The sequence below is a fragment of the Trichosurus vulpecula genome, chromosome 9 (genome assembly GCF_011100635.1).
Source record: "Trichosurus vulpecula isolate mTriVul1 chromosome 9, mTriVul1.pri, whole genome shotgun sequence".
NCBI classification, from domain to species: Eukaryota; Metazoa; Chordata; class Mammalia; order Diprotodontia; family Phalangeridae; genus Trichosurus; species Trichosurus vulpecula.
This window is the reverse complement of record NC_050581.1, coordinates 136,333,740-136,342,349: the sequence shown is the minus strand read 5'-3', so window position 1 is coordinate 136,342,349 and position 8,610 is coordinate 136,333,740.

Genomic DNA, 8,610 nt, shown 5'->3' with positions numbered 1-8,610 from the left:
TGCTGAGGGCAATTATTCTTCCTTTTACCCATCCCTGACTAAAGCCCACAGCTATAGGAGGGGTTCCTTTTTTGGTAGTACTATCCTAGTTTATCATTTGCTAATCTATATGGATATTTGAGGAAAGATAAAATCATATCGATAATGTTGTAATAAAAACACTATTCTCTTGTTTAAGCATGGCAGTGATGCACCCCTGGTTTCCTGAATTTCACTTTGGTAGAAGAAATTCTATGATAGGTATTGCTCATCTGAGATCAGCTACAAGTTTCGGCATGGCAAAAAATTATGTGACTTTCATACAGATACTGACCGGCTGAGCTAAGTGAAGACTTATCATAAAAAACCTGGCCAAAAGATGATTCATTCAATGCAATTTAACTACTGCAGAAGTAAAGAAAAACAATTCCTGCTCTCAAGGAATTTTCATTTTGAGAAGATTATGTGTACATATACATACATATATAATGTACATATACACACACACATATGTATATGCATATGTGAGCAAATAAAATATAATTTGGAATGCAAGAGTTACTAAAAAACTGGAAGGTAAGGAAAGGTATTCAGTAGAAAGTAACTTTGATGAGACGAGCTTTGAAGAAAGCTAGAGTCTTTTGGAGAAGATGAAGAGGGAGCACATTTGGTAAAGGAATGGAAATGGGAGATGTGGAGGAGGGAGATGATTTCCCTGAATTGTAGAAAATTAGCAGGCTACTTGGCCTTAAAAGTAAAATGCATGGGAAAGAGTATATTGGAATGTCTGAAAATAAAAGTTTCTGTCAGATTGTGAATGGCTTTAAATGCTAAAGTGGGATATGTATATTTTATTCTACAGGTAATAAGGAAGCCCTAGAATTTTTTTTTGTACAGTTGCATGAGTTCAGGTGTTTCATGGTTTTTTTTGTTTCTTTCTTTTGTTTTGTCTTTTTAAGTTACTTCGTCAGCTGTATGGAAGATGGATTGGAGACTGGAGAGAGTCTATAAGAAGGTAAAGCAATTGGAAAGTTATTGTGATAATACAGGTATAATAAGAGACTAAACTGAATGATAGTGGCAATTTGTGTGGAGAAAAAGGAAAATGTGGGAGATGTGTAGGTAGAATCATTAGCATTTGGCAATGAACTGGCTATAAGGGATGAGGGTTGTGAAAAGTCAGGGATGACTTGAAATCATGAGCTTGAGCAATTGAAAGGATGATGGTACCTTCAGTAGAAATAGGAAATTTGAAGAAGAGATTGATTAAGTTGTAGGGGGTATACAATGATTTCCATCTTTGTTTTGCTGAGATTGAAATGCTTATAGGAAAATCAGGTGAAGATGTTCAGCAGGCATTAATATGTTGATTCTGAATTTGAACTCAGGAGAGATAAGAATTTTTCATCCCCAGAAACACACTGAATATGGATGTGATTGAAATAAGTATTTCTGGAAGGAAGACCGAACTACATAAAATCATGCATCTCCCAAAGCACCTAGGTATCTGAAAGATAGGACATTTCAATTTCAACACTGTTACATCATTTAGAAATATCATTACTTGAAACTTAAACAAAGCAATTTTGCTCAATATAAACAATCAATATAATGAAAGTAAAGAAATCAACACAATTAATTTTAAATAATTTAGTAGAGTCATTGACATTTACAAAGATATTACTAATTTTAAAAAGAAGTTAACATTTGATTTTTCCTTTATTTTTGAAGTTTACCTCATTTTATCTGTCTATAAAACATAGAGATATATGTACAGATGGTGATATATACACATATATACATACTATATACACAGACACAGAAACACAGATGTGTGCATATGTATATTCATGTAAGTTTTACACATGTATGCATATGTATATGTGCGTGTGAAAACCCAACCAGAAACTCTACTTGAAAATAATAAAAGATAAAAGGAAATGTTTTTAGAGAAGAATCTTTAGGAAAGATAGAGATATCTAAGTTGTTTTTTGTTGTTCTTGTTTTTTCTGTTGTTGATGGTATGATGGTGGTGATAGTGTTGATGATAGCTTGTTTGTTTTTAATTTTGAAATTAGTAGTAGCCCCTGTACCCCCAAAAAGTACAACCCAACAACCTACTCTAACTAACCATTGTTTTCTCATCTTGTACTCAAGAAGACAATTTCTTGACCTAAATTATAAGAATTCATATTATTCCAATTACATTTCATCTTATTAAGTCATTATGTCAATAAGCATTTGTTAAATAGCTAATATGTGCCAAATGCTTTGCTAAACATTTATTAGATTCAACTCAATGTTCTTGACTAAAAGCATTTTAATCCCTTTTCTGTCATCCAACATGTTAACTATCCCTTCTACCTTTTCCTGGAATCTTTTTTTTTTGTTCCACTACACAATTCCCTGCCTTCTTCAGTGACTTCACCATCCATATTAGTGCCTTTTTCAAAACATTGGCTTCAAGACCCCTTAAAGTTCTCAACTATATTGATCATATCAGCGCCACTTAAGCTATCCCCATGTAAGGTCATGCTTTTGACCTTGTTGTCTCTCAAAAGTATTTTACTTCTAGAATCTTTAAATCCAAAATTCCATGCTCTGACCCTAGAAAGGTATTATTTTCCCTCCTTTCCTACTTCCATATTCTAAGTGAAACCTCTCTTTTTCCTTATGCCAAATTCCTATCTTTGGATATTTCTAAATTATCCCAGGATCCTCTTGGCTTCACTTAACACTAACTCAATGAGCTATCATTACACTGAGGATCCCAGTAGCATCCTATAATCATTAGCTTTTTTGAGAATCCAGTTTATTTTAAATCTGGATAGCACCCACTCTTTCTGCACATGTACTCTTTGAATTCCCATTAATTGTGTGAGAATGTCATGTAACTCCTACTGAAGAAAGGCGTGTAACTGTGCTGAATCATTCTTCAATTCATGCTAACTGACATTGGGACCTTAATGATGCTTGGCAAATCACTTAATCACGTCTAATTGATTCACTTTCACCTTCTACATAGTAGCTCTTTTAGATTCAATTCAGCACATTTATTTTATATCCAAAGATAAGCACATTGGGGTCTCTTTCAATCATAGCCTACTGGCAGGAGGGTATAAGGTGCAGAACAAGAACAGTAATACAAATTGAAATGTGATTAGTGTCTAATAAGGAAGATAAACAGTTACTTCATAGACATCTTCTCTATTTCTAGTTAGTTGCCAACATAAAAAGAGCTGTTCTAAATATTTTAGTGTAAATGAGTACTTTTCTTCTCTTTATTTTGGGTATAGGCCTGGTAATGGTATAACAGAGTCCAAGATTATGCCTTGTTGAGTAATTTCGAGGTTTTATTTCCAAGTTGCTTTCCAGAATGGTTGATCTTTGATCAACAAAATGACCAAACATGAGTACAGAAGACCAATGGAAAAAATAATTACCCACTTCTTAACACAGTGGCAATAAACTCAATATACAGAAAGAGACACACATGTATTGGACATAGCCAACGTGCGATTTTATTTTGCTTGGTTATGTATATATAAAATGTGTATATATGTATATATATATATACATATATATGTGTATACATATATATATATATATGTATATATATATATATATTACAAGGGTTTTGTGTTTCTTCCTTTTCCCGTTGGGAGAAGGGAGAGGGAAACCAAATGCTTGTTAATGGAAAAATAATTTTTGAAAAATATTGAAAAATCCATTCATTCATTGTTTTAATATTATGTAACTATAAGGTTATTCTGACATTACAAAAATAAAGGTGTCAAAGGGAAGAGGTTTTATAGTGAAGTGGGAAAACTCTTGTTTGGTCATGCCAAATATTTAATCAAGATATATAGCAGGTTGTTAAAAATGCACATCAGGGGGTGAGATGAGAGTTAAGGACAAGAGATATAGAACTGTTTTTACTTGATCCTAAATCCTACCACATCTCAGCAAATGATCTGGTATTCCATTTTATTGATCAAATTTAGGCTATTGAATATGGCTTCCACAATTTTCATCCTCTTCACTTCAAATTTCTATGCATCTTCATACACCTTTTTATCTTTTCTCCAAATTTAATTTAAGAGGGAGAAAATGCTCTTATTCTTGAACCATTGATCCCCCTGGAACATGTCTAATTAACTCTACCTCTTCCCACTTGTGCTAACCATAGGCCACATTGACAAGACTTTTTTCCCCACAGATAAACAAATAAAAGAGTTTTCCTTGTTCAAAATTGCTTTCCCTTGACCCCACAGCCCATTTCAAACTTTTGTCCCATTTCTCTTTCCATTTATCACCAAACTACTCAAAAGAGTAGTCTACATTTGTTCACCTATGACTATTGTAGTCACTCATTCTTTCTTCATCGTCTTACAATCTAGTTTCCAATCTTAATGACTCTACTTTATAAATAATATTCTCTAAAGGAGGTAAGTATTGAACTAATCATAAACCCAATGGTTTTCATCTTAGTTCTAATTTCCTTTACTTCTTTGCAGCATTTGATAAAATAAATTGATCTATCCTTTTGAACTTCTATTCTCCCTTGCCTTCTTTCATGTGGCAATACCTTAAATTCAACACATTGATGAAAGTTTGATGTTGGTTATAAATTTCCACATACGTTATAATCTCAGAATCATTTTCAAAGTGCTAGTCCTCAGAGGGAGATTCCAACCAAACAATCCAAGGGTAAAAAAAATTATAGTATAAACTGAAGGTGGAACAACCCATTTATGATTTGAAGATTCATTGAATAGCAAGGCATAAAGTAAAAACTCCAAGAGGTAGAAGAAAACTATAGCTTTTAGTTCACTAATCAAATTCAGAATTTGATTCTCTTAGTCTATCAATGTAATAAAGTCCAGGAACATAGAAAACTAGGAATATGAATAACTGGGATTGGGCATCATGGAATTTACCTGGTTTGACACTCTCTGAACTTGAGACTTACTTAGACTTACAATTTAATATTTACCCAGCCTTTTTATTCTCTCGGTACAGCATCTATGCTTTTATAGATATAGGAAAAGAGAATAGCTAAAACTGAACTGAATTTGTTATTTATTAAGCTATAACAGGAACCATACTTATTAAAAACAAACAAGGACATCATGAACCTTCTTTTGAGAAGCCCAACATCATGCTTTCAGAGCATGACCAACTGCATGAATGTATCACATAAGTCATTAGTTATTGGTTTGGAAGCTTGAGAACTCCATGGTTTAACAAATTCAAACCCTTCATGCATCCTACATTCTCAACAAATGGGCTTATTTGTTGTTCCTTTTGTGTGACCATGCTTCTCTTGATTTTGTGTCTTTGTAAAGGTTATGCCTCATCTGCAAAGTCTATCATAGTGTCTATCACAAGTGGAGACGTTTATTGAATGAATGATTAAATGGATGCCTGAATGAACAGCCATCAAAAGAAACAGTCAAAAGTTGTTAGCATATTAGCAAAAAAAATATTTATTATATAAACTAAGAAATTTGTTTTTACTCATGTAAATATACATAGTTCCATTAATGTAGAAACTGACATAGACTGTTTCTACAGAAGGTTTTAAAAATCAATTTATGATCCATTTTAACCATTTTTAACATGGATGATTGATGCAATACAATTGCCTAGAGTTAGACATTCAGAGTATAAATAAAAATGGAATAATTTCTTAGGATTCTATATTTTTCACTACAGAGACCTGGACAAGATTAAATATTGGCATTTTCATGGAATCATGTATCTAATTAGTGTATTATTTTGTTGTTGCTTTTGGAAAAAAGGATTTTTTTTAGCAATTGGATTTGTGTGAAATGGAAAATATTTTTCAATAAAAAAGTTAGGGATTGTGCTAGACAAATCAGGGATACACGTATTCCCTTATGCTGAAGAAATAATTTTATCATGTGTCAATTTGTCATCAATATTGATGTTTAACAAAGGAAAATGAATTGAATGCACAGCAACAGAATTGGTTTTACAAGAATTATGTACTTTGGAAAGTTCAGTCAGCTATTACGTATGCTCAAGCAGATTAAGAGCTGCATTTCAAGATTTACTGTAGCAATTTTCAATACCAAATTCTTATTGACATTGCCATTTAGAATGTTTAATTGAGTGATTCCTTGACATAAATAAATTTGGTTTTCAGTATGCATATTTTTACTGTAACCCAAAAGGAAATGAAACTGAATTCTTTTTAAGCTAAACTTATTGCACTTCTATATGTCAAGGAAGGAAACCAAATTAAATACTTTTCAGAACCACATAAGTTTTGCACCAGTAAAACTGAAGAGAGGCATCAGTTACACTTCAGGTACTCTTTTTTTGGAAAGCTGTATCTCTAAGAGGCGATGTAGTTCATTCTATGATTAAGGCAGGTTGGAAACGTTTAACTAACTGTGTTGATGGAAAGTAGGCATTAAATAAAGACATTGGATGTCTGATTATTAGGCATCTCATGAATAGGATAATAATGCATCAAATGGAGTCATCTGTTCTTTTAACTGTTGAGAGGGCAATATCTAACAATTAAGGACCATGGAAGTGGTTACATAAAGAGAGAACAGGCAACCTCTGGGACTCAATGATATTATTCTCTTGAAAATGGAAGTCCTTCAATTTACTGATCACAAGTTTGGCTGAAAAATTCCAGGATTTATCCTGTACTAGAAGAATTATCTTATCTAACCCTTTTAATTTGAGCAGCTAAGTGGCACAGTGGATAGAGCACTGGACCTGGAGTCAGGAAGATGAGTTCAAATTTGAGCTCAGATACTTTTTAGCTGTGTAACCCTGGACAAGTCACTTAACCTTCTTTGCCTCAGCTTCCTCATCTACCAAATGAGCTGGAGAAGGAAATGTCAAACCACTTCAGTATCTTTGCCAGGAAAACCTGAAAATGGGGTCATGAAGAGTCGAATAGGACTGAACAACAAAAATCATATTGTTTTAGAGATTAGGAAAATGGAAACCAGAGAACTAGGGTGACTTTATTTAGGTTCAAAGAACAAGTAATTAGCAAAGCCATGTTTCCTATATAAGTCTTCAGATTCAAAATTTATTTTTTCTACAATGTTTTGCTTTAAATCACATATATAAAAATAATAAAATCTAAGTGACTGAGAAATGCATTTAAGAATCGTGTATGAGTTTCTATATCTGGGCTAAACATAACTCAGATTAAATAGGTCAAGCTCAGCAACACTGTGGAAAGTCAACATGCTTATAGGCAATTATCTGACAAAATCCTGTTTATTCCAAAGACCAGATTATATCTTATTCCTTCAAGAGTCAGCAATTTCAATTCTATTGAATTATTAATATCAAGTAAAAAGTTTATAAATTATCATATTGATAATGATATACTTATCCATAAAAGATTTTATAATTGATAGAAATATAAAAATGCTTACAAGGCCAGGTGGATGCACAGGAAAAGACAAATATTCATTAAAAATAGCATCTTTGCTATGGAAAAGTGGGAATGCCAAAAAGATCTATGTACATTGCAAGTTTAAGGAGATTAAAAGACAGTAATGTAGAAATGGGTCATGTTGTCTCAATTTATCTTTGCCCATTTAAATCCTTGTCTTCTTGTTGGTGACTCAGTTGTCTCCCTTATGTAGACATTTTCAAATTGCTGAAAGGAGAAATGACTTATGTGTATTATATAAGCACAAGCTTGTTGAGTACTAGCTCTTTTGGTTCAGAGACTATGTTATTATCATTATTATTTTATTTTTGGTCTTTTTAACTCCATTACCTAGCACTGTGCTTGACAAATACCAGCTATTTAACAAACCTTTGGGGAATTGAGTTAAATGTATTGATGAATTCAACAAAATTTAATAAGGTATTCTGCTATGCATTCTGGAGATAAATTCTACTGTGGTAGGGCACAGATACATACCTATATTGTATACATATATATATACAAAGTGATTTGAGGGTGTACTAACAATGAGGTTTCAGAAAAGTGTAGAGGAGAGGGCACTGGAATTAATTCTGGAAGGGACCTTGGTATTCCAAGAATCTAAGATTAGGAAACAGAGCATTTGAGAGATGGGTGCCAAATTATTTAAAGATGAGGACAGAGAATGTCCTTCAGAGAGAGGAGCAAGTTAGCTAGTTTAGCTTTAAGTGCATGAGAGGAAAAAAGCAAATCATTTCAAAAAAAGAGGCTAGTGACTGAAATAATTTGTGCAAGTACACCTTAAATATTTTCTTTCTAATTTAGTCATGTTTAACTGTGCTTATGAGGCTGATTAACCTTTACCAATCTATATTACAGAAAATGTGATTCTATTAGTGGATCTTAATTCCTTTAGCTCTGTAAACAAAAGTCAACATTTACAAGTACTCTTGTCATTCAAATAATATCACCACGTGATTTAAGTCACAAGATGCTTGCTCTGAATCCTTTGATGGTTATACAAATGCATAGAAAGCAATGTAAACATTCCTAGGTGCATGTAGACATTTTGAGTGAGGACTGGAATAATGATCTTAATTTGAAGATAAGTCAGAATGTAATTAATACTTATTAGGAAAAAAATACCAACCTAAGTCCACAGTGCTACCATTTGGTAAAATACTCTTCTACGAAAC